This window comes from Meles meles, chromosome 11 (assembly GCF_922984935.1).
Source record: "Meles meles chromosome 11, mMelMel3.1 paternal haplotype, whole genome shotgun sequence".
Taxonomy (NCBI): domain Eukaryota; kingdom Metazoa; phylum Chordata; class Mammalia; order Carnivora; family Mustelidae; genus Meles; species Meles meles.
Window position 1 is genome coordinate 93,374,602 of NC_060076.1, and position 12,554 is coordinate 93,387,155.

The 12,554-nt window shown below is 36.9% G+C and overlaps 1 pseudogene; it reads left to right on the top strand.

Annotated features, from left to right (window-relative positions):
• Window positions 1–10,024: 10,024 nt before the first annotated feature.
• Window positions 10,025–11,717, top strand: LOC123953262 (annotated as a pseudogene).
• Window positions 11,718–12,554: the final 837 nt, after the last annotated feature.

The following is a 12,554-nucleotide window of genomic DNA, read 5'->3' on the forward strand; positions in this document are numbered from 1 at the left end:
ATTTTAGTTTCTTTTAGTTTTTGTTATTTTATAAACATATTTTATTTATTTAAGAGAGAGAGAAAAAGAATGAGCAGGGGAGAGGGACAATGAGAGAGGGGAAGAAGACCGCCTGAGCAGGGCGCCCGTTAGATCGTTGTTCAGTCGCACGATGCCAGGATTTGACTTCAGCCGAAGGCAGACGCTCAACCAACTGAGCCACCCAGGTGCCCCAGTTTAGATTCTTTTAAAGGCTTGGAGTATATATGAATCTCAGAGTATGGATTTTCTACTAGCATGTAGTATAAGATTGTGAGTCAGAATTTATTTATAGAAATTACAGAATTTTTAATGTTAGAGATTAATTTATAATTTATAATATTTCACATTTAAATATATATTTATAATATTGTCTTATATATCCGAATACATTATATATTAATATATTATATATCAATATTATCATAACTATTTATATTATATAATCATATATTAATATATAGTGTTAATATAGGATATAGTATTAACATATAATGTATTGTTATATAACATTAATATTTAATATATCAGTATAATATATGTATATACGATATATGATATTGTATATTATATAAAGATAATTTATATTTATATATTATAAATTTATAGTAATTTATAATATTAGAGATTAAAGAAGTCACAGTAAAGAAAATGGAAACAAAATGAGAAAGATAAATCTAACACTCAAGGTACTCAGTTATGGAAATTTTCTTTTTTGACTATTTGAAATACACATATGCTTTCTTCTGCATAATAGTTTTGTTGAAGGTTGCTGTAACAATGAGTCTTTATAGCTATCCCAGATTTTAAGTATATTAACACAAAGTTTATTATTTTATGTCCTTAGTACATTATTTTATTTTTTATTTCTTCTTATTAGTAACATTTTAGACCCATCAAGTTTTGGTTAAAGGAAAAGTACAAAGAAAGTTATTTGCAGGATCAAAGACTTTATTTTGATTCTTAGGAACAAATGACTGAATTTGCTAGCACTTTTAATCTGCATAACCAAGGTGTCTTGGCCCTTGAACTGCAAGCTGCTGGGTGGCCCAAAGCTAAATGACATATCAGAAGTGGTTTGTGTTAAATGTTTGCAATTATTGGCTACTATTCAAAAAGCATTCTATATCCATTCATCTGTTGATGGACATCTAGGTTCTTTCCATAGTCTGGCTATTGTAGACATTGCTGCTATAAACATTCGGGTACACGTGCCCCTTCGGATCACTATGTTTGTATCTTTAGGGTAAATACCCAGTAGTGCAATTGCTGGGTCATAGGGTAGTTCTATTTTCAACATTTTGAGGAACCTCCATGCTGTTTTCCAGAGTGGTTGCACCAGCTTGCATTCCCACCAACAGTGGAGGAGGGTTCCCCTTTCTCCACATCCTCTCCAGCATCTGTCATTTCCTGACTTGTTAATTTTAGCCATCCTGACTGGTGTGAGGTGATATCTCATTGTGGTTTTGATTTGTATTTCCCTGATGCCAAGTGACGTGGAGCACTTTTTCATGTGTCTGTTGGCCATCTGGATGTCTTCTTTGCAGAAATGTCTGTTCATGTCCTCTGCCCATTTCTTGATTGGATTGTTTGTTCTTTGGGTGTTGAGTTTGCTAAGTTCCTTATAGATTTTGGATACTAGCCCTTTATCTGATATGTCGTTTGCAAATATCTTCTCCCATTCTGTCAGTTGTCTTTTGGTTTTGTTAACTGTTTCCTTGGCTGTGCAAAAGCTTTTGATCTTGATGAAATCCCAATAGTTCATTTTTGCCCTTGCTTCCCTTGCCTTTGCCGTTGTTCCTAGGAAGATGTTGCTACGGCTGAGGTCGAAGAGGTTGCTGCCTGCATTCTCCTCAAGGATTTTGATGGATTCCTTTCTCACATTGAGGTCCTTCATCCATTTGGAGTCTATTTTCGTGTGTGGTGTAAGGAAGTGGTCCAATTTCATTTTTCTGCATGTGGCTGTCCAATTTTCCCAGCACCATTTATTGAAGAGGCTGTCTTTTTTCCATTGGACATTCTTTCCTGCTTTGTCGAAGATTAGTTGACCATAGAGTTGAGGGTCGATTTCTGGGCTCTCTATTCTGTTCCACTGATCTATGTGTCTGTTTTTGTGCCAGTACCATGCTGTCTTGATGATGACAGCTTTGTAATAGAGCTTGAAGTCCGGAATTGTGATGCCACCAACTTTGGCTTTGTTCTTCAATATTCCTTTGGCTATTCGAGGTCTTTTCTGGTTCCATATAAATTTGAGGATTATTTGTTCCATTTCTTTGAAAAAAATGGATGGTATTTTGATAGGGATTGCATTAAATGTATAGATTGCTTTAGGTAACATAGACATTTTCACAATGTGGTATATATACACAATGGAATACTATGCAGCCATCAAAAGAAATGAAATCATGCCATTTGTGACGACGTGGATGGAACTAGAGCGTATCATGCTTAGTGAAATAAGTCAATCGGAGAAAGACAACTATCATATGATCTCCCTGATATGAGGACATGGAGAAGCAACACGGGGGGGTAGGGGGATAGGAGAAGAGTAAATGAAACAAGATGGGATTGGGAGGGAGACAAACCATAAATGACTCTTAATCTCACAAAACAAACTGGGGGTTGGTGGGGGGAGGTGGGATTGGGAGAGGGGGAGCGGGCTATGGACATTGGGGAGGGGAGGCGAACCATAAGAGACTATGGACTCTGAAAAACAACCTGAGGGTTTTGAAGGGTCAGGGGTGGGAGGTTGGGGCAACCTGAGGGTTTTGAAGGGTCAGGGGTGGGAGGTTGGGGGAACAGGTGGTGGGTAATGGGGAGGGCACGTTTTGCATGGAGCACTGGGTGTTGTGCAAAAAGAATGAATACTGTTACACTGAAAAAATAAATAAAATGTAAATGCATGTACAAAAAAAAAAAAAAGCATTCTAAAAAATAACAGTCACTATTTCCTATAAATCCTTCCAGAAGAAGGTTTTTAAAAATGTTTTTTTTTTTTTTAAGATTTTTATTTATTTGTCAGAGCAAGCGAGAGTGTACAAGGAGGGGGAGAAGCAGGCCGAAGGAGAAGAAAATTCCCCCGCTAAGCAAGGAGCCCCATGCGGCACTGGGTCCCAGGATCCTGGGATTATGACCTTAGCTGAAAGCAGATGCTTAACCGGCTGAGCCTCCCAGACGCCCAATCCATGTTTCCATCAGTAATTTTGAGGATAGTATGAATCTTCTAGTACCACTTCTTTTCCTTTCTGTTAGTGATTTTATAACAGTGCATTGCAGCTTGTTGAATAGGAATTCTTGATAATAAGAGTAAAGGTCTTGTTGACAATGAAAACTGAAATTGAATTTTGCCTTTTTATTGAAGGACTTGGAAAAATGTTGAAATCTAGAACTCTGTATCATTGTAAATTCCTTAAGAGACCCCATTTATTTCCAAAAGTATTATTACAGGGAAATAATTTTTCAAAAAATTGAGACTACTGTAGAGGGTCGTTCTTTTCTAAAAATGGTTTGTAAATCTGAGACCTACGGAACAGTAAGTGTGGTTCTGGGAAAAAAAGGAATTTCTAAATTTCTGTCAGAGCTGAGATTAAATTCACATTTTGTGGGAATTTTTTCTAACATCTTGAATTTCTCTTATTTTAAATTTACTATAATAAATGTGGAGGATTAGAGTACAAATAACTCAGTCAAATGCCAAAAATACTTCAGCTCTAGTAATTACCTGGGTCATTTTCTTATATTTGCTCTAACTTGCCACTTAATGGTCATATTCTCCCATCCAAGTACTAACCAGGCCCGACCCTGCTTAGCTTCCGAGATCAGACGAGATCGGGCATGTTCAGGGTGGTATGGCCGTAGACTTAATGGTTATATTCTTAGTAGAATTCTTTCTCCTCTCTAAATTTAAAAAAAAAAAAAAAAGTATCCTGTCCTCATTGTGTATCACTTCAGATCTCCCTACATAGGTATTCACTTATCAGTACTGACACTGCAAACTACCTACAACTTTGAAGTTGCATCAGGTAGTTCATGTGAATAGTTGTGGTAGGGAAGCCATCATCTCTTAAGTATCTTGATAAAATCCTAAATCCCATTCATGTGTCGAGAATAAAGAGTAGATGCGCTAATTATGGATATAGCAAAGGAATCCTGGATAATTGTATGTGAGGGCGAATCCTGGTGGTGTATCCACTTAGAATTCCCTATGAAATAAATATTCAGACAAAACCAAGAGATAAAAAATTTAATTATGTTGCAACTCTGAGAATATTATCCCTAATCACGATGTTTTCAGGGATCCTAGTTTGCTGTGGCCCCAAACAATCTCAGATACAAAGAAGGTAGGTATCTTGGGCCTGGACTTAGTAGGAGAGAGTTTCATATACTATTTCTCTTTAGAACATGCTTTTTCAAGAGCTATCACCTCTAAGAGGGTCAGTACACTTACTGGGGGAGGAGAACTCTTTTTAAGTATAAAGCACATAAACAGATATGCTGTGCTTTTAAAATTTCATGGTGGAGAAGAAGAAAGGTCAGCTCCTGGTTGGGAGGGGAAAAGGGAAATAATATAAAGGCAGTTGAGGAACATTGCTCTAGAGATAACTCTTACGGACATGGGCCAAACCAGCACTACCTCAGAAATGACCTCAGGAGAGGGAAGCTATGTCAGTCAGAACAGCCGGGAGTATGAGAGCTTTAAGCAAATATTCCAAATAGTGTATCTGAAATAAGAAGTAGCTGATACGTAATCTTTCTGAAAAGTCATCTAATTTTAACCTCTCTAGAATTTAAAGGTTTTTCTTAACAGATATAAAAGTTGGGTCTTCTCAGTGGAGATAAATCCCTGAGTACCATTTTATTGTCTTGTTTTTACATTTTGCAATAAGTAAGATTTAATAATCCCCTCAAAAAACTTAACAGGGTATTTTGATAATATGCGACATATTAACAATTTGCTTCTTGGTCAGACAAGGAGATAATAGAGTATTTAATAATAAAGACATTTTTGATATTAAAACCATGTCCTATCACTGTATATTAAAGTAAAAAATAAAATTTCCACAGAGAAAAAGGAAAGAAGCAATGCCAGGTGAAGATCATATTTATTCTATGAAATTTATGGAGAAGACTACTCATTTTGACTGAAAAATGCTACAGGGTTTGGTTTGGTTTGGTTGAATTTGTTAGCTATCCTCCAGGGTGTGCAGTGGGGTAGCATTGTCGTTTTCATTTGCATTTCACTAATGATGAAAGATGTTGAGCATCTTTTCATGCGCAATTTATTGGCCATTTGGGGAAATGTCTAGTTAAGTCCTTTGCCCATATTAAAATTGAGTTTTGTATTGTTAAGTTATAGGAGTTCTTTCTATTCAGGATATTAACCCCTCATCAGATATGTAATTTGTAAGTTATTTTTCCCATTCTGTGGATTACCATTTTATTCTGTTGATTTGTGTCCTGTGAAGCACAAAATTGTTCAATTTTGCTGTATTCCAATTTATCTCTTCTTTTGGTGTCATAGCCAAGGAATCACTGCCAAATCCAATGTTGTGAAGCTTTTTCACTATGATTTCTTCCAAGTATTTTATAGCTTTGGCTCTTACATTTATGTCTTCAATCCATCTTTGAGTTAATTTTTTTCGTATGGTGTAAGGTAAGGGTCCAACTTCTTTTTTTTTGCATATGGATTTCCAGTTTTCCCAGCAATGTCTGTGGAAGAGTGTCCTTTTCCCCACTGAATGATCTTGGGGAACCCATGTTGAAAAATCACTTGGCCATAAATGTGAGAGTTTTTATTTCTGTTTTATTCCAATAGTCTGTGTATTTATCTTTATGCCAGGATGATACTGTATTGATTACTAGTAGTTTTTGTGGTCAAGTTTTGAAATTAGGAAGTGTGAGCTTCCTTTGTTGTTTTTCAAACAAAAACAACTTTGTTGTTCTTTTTCAGAAATTGTTTTGGCTTTTGGTGTCCCCAAAATTCCATATGAATTTTAAAATGGGTTTTTCTATTTCTTAAAAAAAAATAGATTTTTGCAGATCTTGGGATTTTGATAGGGATTGCATTAGATCTGTATATCACTTTGGGAATAGATAGTACTCTCTTATGTGTATTATCTCATTTTATTCATATAATTGGTAGGTGCTATTATTTTTCTCCATTTAGGTGTGTGGAAACTGAAGTTTAGCAATATACAATAATTTCCAAGTCTCACGTGTAGAAGGAAGAGATGCTGCAATTTGAACATAGACGCCTGACTCCAATGCCTGAGTTCATAACCATTTCACTGTGTTGCCTTTCACAGCTTTGGCAGCACACATATAAAGCAGCAATAAACTTAGGTAAGCTTTCTGCAGTGATCCATAATTATATTGACCAGGTGGCAAGGTGACAAAAACATTTTGTTCCAAGTAGAAATGATTTGAGTATATTTTTAGTTGTGTTGCTTCACATCCTATGCTCCGAACAAAAGAATGTAAGTGGGCAAACATAGAAAGTAGGTCTTTGTGGAAGGAGCAGTGTAAGGGACAATACTGCCTCTTCCTGGAGATGAAAGTTGAAAGTAAATGAATTTTTTATAAGTTTGGACTAGATGATCTTTGCCTTTGAGAGTATTCTGCCAAAATTCAGTTTCATTAACATACACTGTATTATTAGTTTCAGGGGTAGAATTTAGTGATTCATGTTACAACACCCAGTGTCATTGCATTAAGTGTCCTCCTTAGTAACCATCACCCAGTTACCCCATCCCCCGATCCACAACCCCTCCAGCAACCCTCAGTTTGTTCCCTAGAGTTCAGTGTCTCTTATGGTTTGCCACCTCTGTTTTCATCTTATTTTTCCTTCCCTTCTGCTATGTTCATCTGTTTTGTTTCTTATATTCCACATAGGAGTGAAATCATATGGTATTTGTCTTTGACTTATTTTGCTTAGCATAATACCCTCTAGTTCCATCCACATCATTGCAATTGCAAGATTTCATTCTTTTTTTTTTTTTATCTTTTTTTTCCATTTTGTTTATTTATTTATTTTTTCAGCGTAACAGTATTCATTCTTTTTGCACAACACCCAGTGCTCCATGCAAAACGTGCCCTCCCCATCACCCACCACCTGTTCCCCCAACCTCCCACCCCTGACCCTTCAAAACCCTCAGGTTGTTTTTCAGAGTCCATAGTCTCTTATGGTTCGCCTTCCCTCCCCAATGTCCATAGCCCGCTCCCCCTCTCCCAATCCCACCTCCCCCTAGAGCGTATCATGCTTAGTGAAATAAGTCAATCGGAGAAAGACAACTATCATATGATCTCCCTGATATGAGGACATGGAGAAGCAACATGGGGGGGTAGGGGGATAGGAGAAGAATAAATGAAACAAGATGGGATTGGGAGGGAGACAAACCATAAATGACTCTTTTTTTTTTTTTTTTCCATTTTATTTATTTTTTCAGCGTAACAGTATTCATTCTTTTTGCACAACACCCAGTGCTCCATGCAAAACGTGCCCTCCCCATTACCCACCACCTGTTCCCCCAACCTCCCACCCCTGACCCTTCAAAACCCTCAGGTTGTTTTTCAGAGTCCATAGTCTCTTATGGTTCGCCTCCCCTCCCCAATGTCCATAGCCCGCTCCCCCTCTCCCAATCCCACCTCCCCCCAGCAACCCCCAGTGAACAAGATGGGATTGGGAGGGAGACAAACCATAAATGACTCTTAATCTCATAAATGACTCTTAATCTCACAAAGATTTCATTCTTTTTAATGGCTGAGTAATATCCCATCACATCTTCTTTATCCATTCATCTGTCAATGGACATCTGGGCTCTTTCCATATTTGGGCTATTGTGGACATTGCTGCTGTAAACATTGGGGTGCATGTGAACTTTCAAATCACTATGTTTGTATCCTTTGGATAAATACCTAGAAGTGCAATGGCTGGGTCATAGGGTAGCTCTATTTTTAACATTTTGGTGAACCTCCATGCTGTTTTCCAGAGTGGCTGCACAAGCTTGCATTCCCACCAACAGTGTTGGTGTTGGGAAAATTGGATAGCCACATGCAGAAGAATGAAACTGGACCACTCTTAAACCATACACAAAAATAGACTCAAAATGGATGAAAGACTTAATGTGAGATAGAAATCCATATCCAGGAATCCAATCCAAATTCAGCTTTGGTTTTCTTTTTCAACATTCCTTTGCCTATTCGGGGTCTTTCTGGTTCCATACAAATTTTAGGATTGTTCCGGCTCTGTGAAAAATGCTTGATGGTATTTTGATAGGGATTGCATTGAATGTGTAGATTGCTTTGGGTAGCAGGGACACTTTAGCAATGTTTGTTCTTCACATCTAAGCATGGAATGTTTTTTCATTTCTTTTTGTTTTCCTCAATTTTGTTTATAAGTGTTTTTAGTTTTTAGAGCACAGATCTTTCATATCTTTGGTTAGGTTTGTTCCTAGGTATCTTACGGTTTTAGTGCAGTTGTAAGTGGGATTGATTCCTTGATTTCTCTTTCTTCTGTCTCATTGGTAGTGTATAGAAATGCACCTGACTACTGTGCATAGATTTTATGTCCTGCAACATTGCCGAATTCCTGTATCAGTTTCAGCAATTTTTTGCTGGAGTCTTTCAGGTTTTCTACATAAAGTATCATGTCATCTACAAAGAGTGAAATTTTAACTTCTTTGCCAATTTGAGTACCTTTTTTTCCTTTTTTGTTGTCTGATTGCTGCTAGGACTTCCAGTACTATGTTGAACAACAGTTTCACCATCACATTTTAAACTATTATGTCAACATACTATAAATCATTTAAAAAGTACCACTTTTCAGGACAGTTATGCCCAGGAGGGATAATTTTCTCTGCTCCCCTTATGAACAAGGATTCTGTCTGTCATTCCAAGACCTTCAACATGTGTCCAAAACTGCCTTACCTAGATTTATTTCTTCTTACTCCTCAACAGTAACTTTCAAATCCAGCCAAACTGGTTTATTCACTATTCATTCCCTGATAGTATCTTATAGCTTGGAGTAGAGGGTATGGATAGAAATGGAAAGAAATAGAAACAGATCCAAATGATTAATTGGATGGGAGAGGTGACAGAAAGGAACAAATCAAGGATGTTTCCTTGGTTTTGGTTTGATGGATGAGTTCTTACGGAGAAGGAGGGAGTTTAGACAGAATTCCATTTGGGACATGTTGGGATGCCTGCAATATTTCCAAGTAGGGATGTCACATAGATACATAGATAAACATTTAAAATAACAGATATAGGTAAAGTAACGTAAGGAAGTGTTTTTAGAGAAAGGAAGCAAATAGAGGATAAAGTTCTGAGACAATCACTTTGAGGTTAGATAGAGAATGAGTCAGCAAAGAAAGACAAATAGTGGTCAGTGAAAGAGGAAAACAAGCAGAGTGTAGGTGGAGGACAGCTTCCAGACTGGATCAGGTTGAGGAGGTTATAATATCGGTAAGGAACTAAAGACAGTATGGGTAGATTACCATTTGAGAAGTTTTGCCATGAAGGGGAACAGGAAAATGATAGTGGGCAAGAAAATAAGATTCTTGGTTTTTATTTAAGATTTGTTATATCAAGTTTATATGCTGATGGGGTGAGGCATGAAGAAAGAGAAAAACTGAAGGGGTGCAAATTATAAAGGGGGTAAAATTTTGAATGGGATCCAGAGCACAAGAGAGAAATGAGTCTTTAATACATCAGGGACACTTCTCCATTTATAGCTAGAGGGCAGATGGTAAAATGTGATAAATACAGGTAGGTTTTTAAATTTGGTAGTAGAAACATGCGAGCATTTTCCTGTGTTTATTCTGTATTCTACAGAAGTTTGAACTGAGATTATTAACCAAAACTGATAATTTGATGATACACCCATGTCTTGTTTGATTACTGTGGTTTTTTTCTTAAGAGAGATTTCTTTTAGAGAGAACAAGCATGAGATTTTGGCGGGGGCGGTGAAGAGGGAGAGAATCACAAGCATACTTCCTGCTGAGTGTGGAGCCCAATGTGGGACTCAGTCTCACAACCCCTGAGATCATGACCTGAGCTGCAGTCATGAGTCAGACACTTAACCGAGTGAGCCACCCAGGTGTCCCTTTTCTTTCTTTTTGATTTCCTTGAAAGACCATTGGAATGAGCAGAGCCAGCCATGCCCCAGCTTCCAGTGCTGCTGTCCTCCATTCCACCCCTTCTCCCACTCTAATGGCCGTGGCCATTCTTGGCATCCCCTGAGTGATGGTATCTCATCACAGCAGACCACAGAAATAATGAGCTTCAAGCACATGAAAAGATGGAGGAGCACAAGAATATCAACAACTGTTTTAAACAGTTAAGGGAACAATTAAAAGAACTTACCAATAAGTATGAAAAGTCTGAAAATGATCCAAAGGACCCAAATCTGGGCAAACTATGGATGAAGTACTTAAGAACTTACCTGAAGAAAAATTTTGTTCTTAAATGAACCAAAATAGTTTGTCGGATTGTCATTGTTCGCTTGAAAAAAGTAAGCTGAAGCCAGGGACGAGGGTTGTTTTGGCTGTGACTACATTGATACTTGCCAAGATCCACGGGTTTATGCATGTCTCATAAGGACAGAGGGAATATTTCTTTTTGTGAAGTAGAGGGGTCAGTGGAAGGGTCAGAACAGATGAGAGAATTCAGAGGTAATAGAACTACCTAGAAGTGTATCGGTATAGGGATATTTCCAAAAGGCTGTTTGTTATAGGGATAGTAGTTAAGAAAAACACTAATAGCAAGAGCTGCTGTTAGCCAACTGGAATGCAATTTCTTAAATGTAGCATACAGTTCTGTGTAGACAAGTACGTTGGTGAAAGTGCTCATTTGATCAGAGATGTTTACGCCAGGAATCATCAGTCATGCATCATTTTTATAGATAAAAAAAGATGCCATTGGTGGATACTTGTTTCCTGGAAGTACTTCAGCTGATAGATTCAGAGAACTTAATGGAGTTATGCAAATGGGTGGATATGATACTCCGCACAGTTAAAATCATCATGGCTACAAACAAGTACAGTGGATCCTGCTTTGCTGTCTCCAGATAAATAGAAAAGATACACATTATGTATAAGCAAGGTTAGCTATCTTGAAAATCCGTGGAGGTGACATTACAAAGCCTGATGAAATAGATTATTAGAAGTATATACAAAGCCTTCAGATGACTCCAAAGGAGCAGACCTGAAAAACGTTTGCACTGAAGCAGGCATATTTACAATTCATTCTGGTCATGAGTCTGTAGCATAGAAAGACTTCATGAAAGCAATCAGAAGTAACTGATTTTAGGTAGCTAGAGTCTAAATTGGACTACAAACCTGAATTCTAAAAAGATAGAACATAAGACGAATTACAGGTTTTTGATGGCTACATGACACATTGACTTAATGGTAAAAATCAGTTGAAAATGAATGCAGTGGCAATAATCTTATTAAATGTATATGAATTTAAAACAAAATAGTAAAAATGTGTAGTTTGTAATAGATGTAGAAGTAAAAGATATGGTACAAATAGAAAAGACAAGGGGGAAATTAAATATACTGTTGACAAGGTCTAAAAGTGCTTATGAAGTGATATTATTTGAAGGTAATTTGTGATAAAGATGCATATTGTAAACCCTAGAGTAACCACTAAATATCAAAATTAAAAATTAAAAGAAATAGCTAATAACTAATAGAAGCAATAAATTAGAATTATTTTTTTTTTTTAAATCAACCCAATAGAAAGCAAGGAGAAAAAAGAACAGAGACCAAATTGGACAAAAAAAAATAGCAGGAGCCTAGATTTAAACCCAAATCATACTGGTAATTACATTAATCAATGATTTAAACATTATAAAAAGACACATTATCAAATGTAATGAAAAGGCGAGAACCAAGTACATGCTATTCACAAGGAACCAACTTTAAATATTAGGCTAAAAGCAAAAGGGTGGAAAAATCATGTATAATGGAAATGCTAATCAGTAACTTGGGAGGGGCTGTATTAATATCAGGAATATTACCAATGATAAAGGGAGACATACATAAATAACGAAAAGCAATTCATCAAGAAGACACACCATGCACCTAGTATCAGCGTTTTGAAATACATGAAATACAAATAATCTAAAAGGATAAATAGACAATCACACAATTCCAGACATTTCAACACTTCTGCTGATTGACAGAAGAGGAAGAATCCAAGATCCATGAATACACAGAACATTGCAATCAGCCAACGTGACCTGACACTTAGAGAACACGCCGGCAAAGAGCGTCCGACTATGCGTTCGTGCCAAGTACACATAAAATATGGGTGGTTGGCGGACGGCTATCTGCCCTCTAGTTATTTTATGCCCTTCATCAAGATGAAACATATCTTGGGCCCTAAGACAATTCTCAAGAAATTTTAAAAAATTATTCTCTGTCAATAACTTAAAACATCAGTAAAAGGAAGATCTTGTGTAATGCTGTGAAAGATAGGAAACTTGAAAACAAACCGAGTCAAAGAAAAAATACAAGAGAAAATGGAAAATA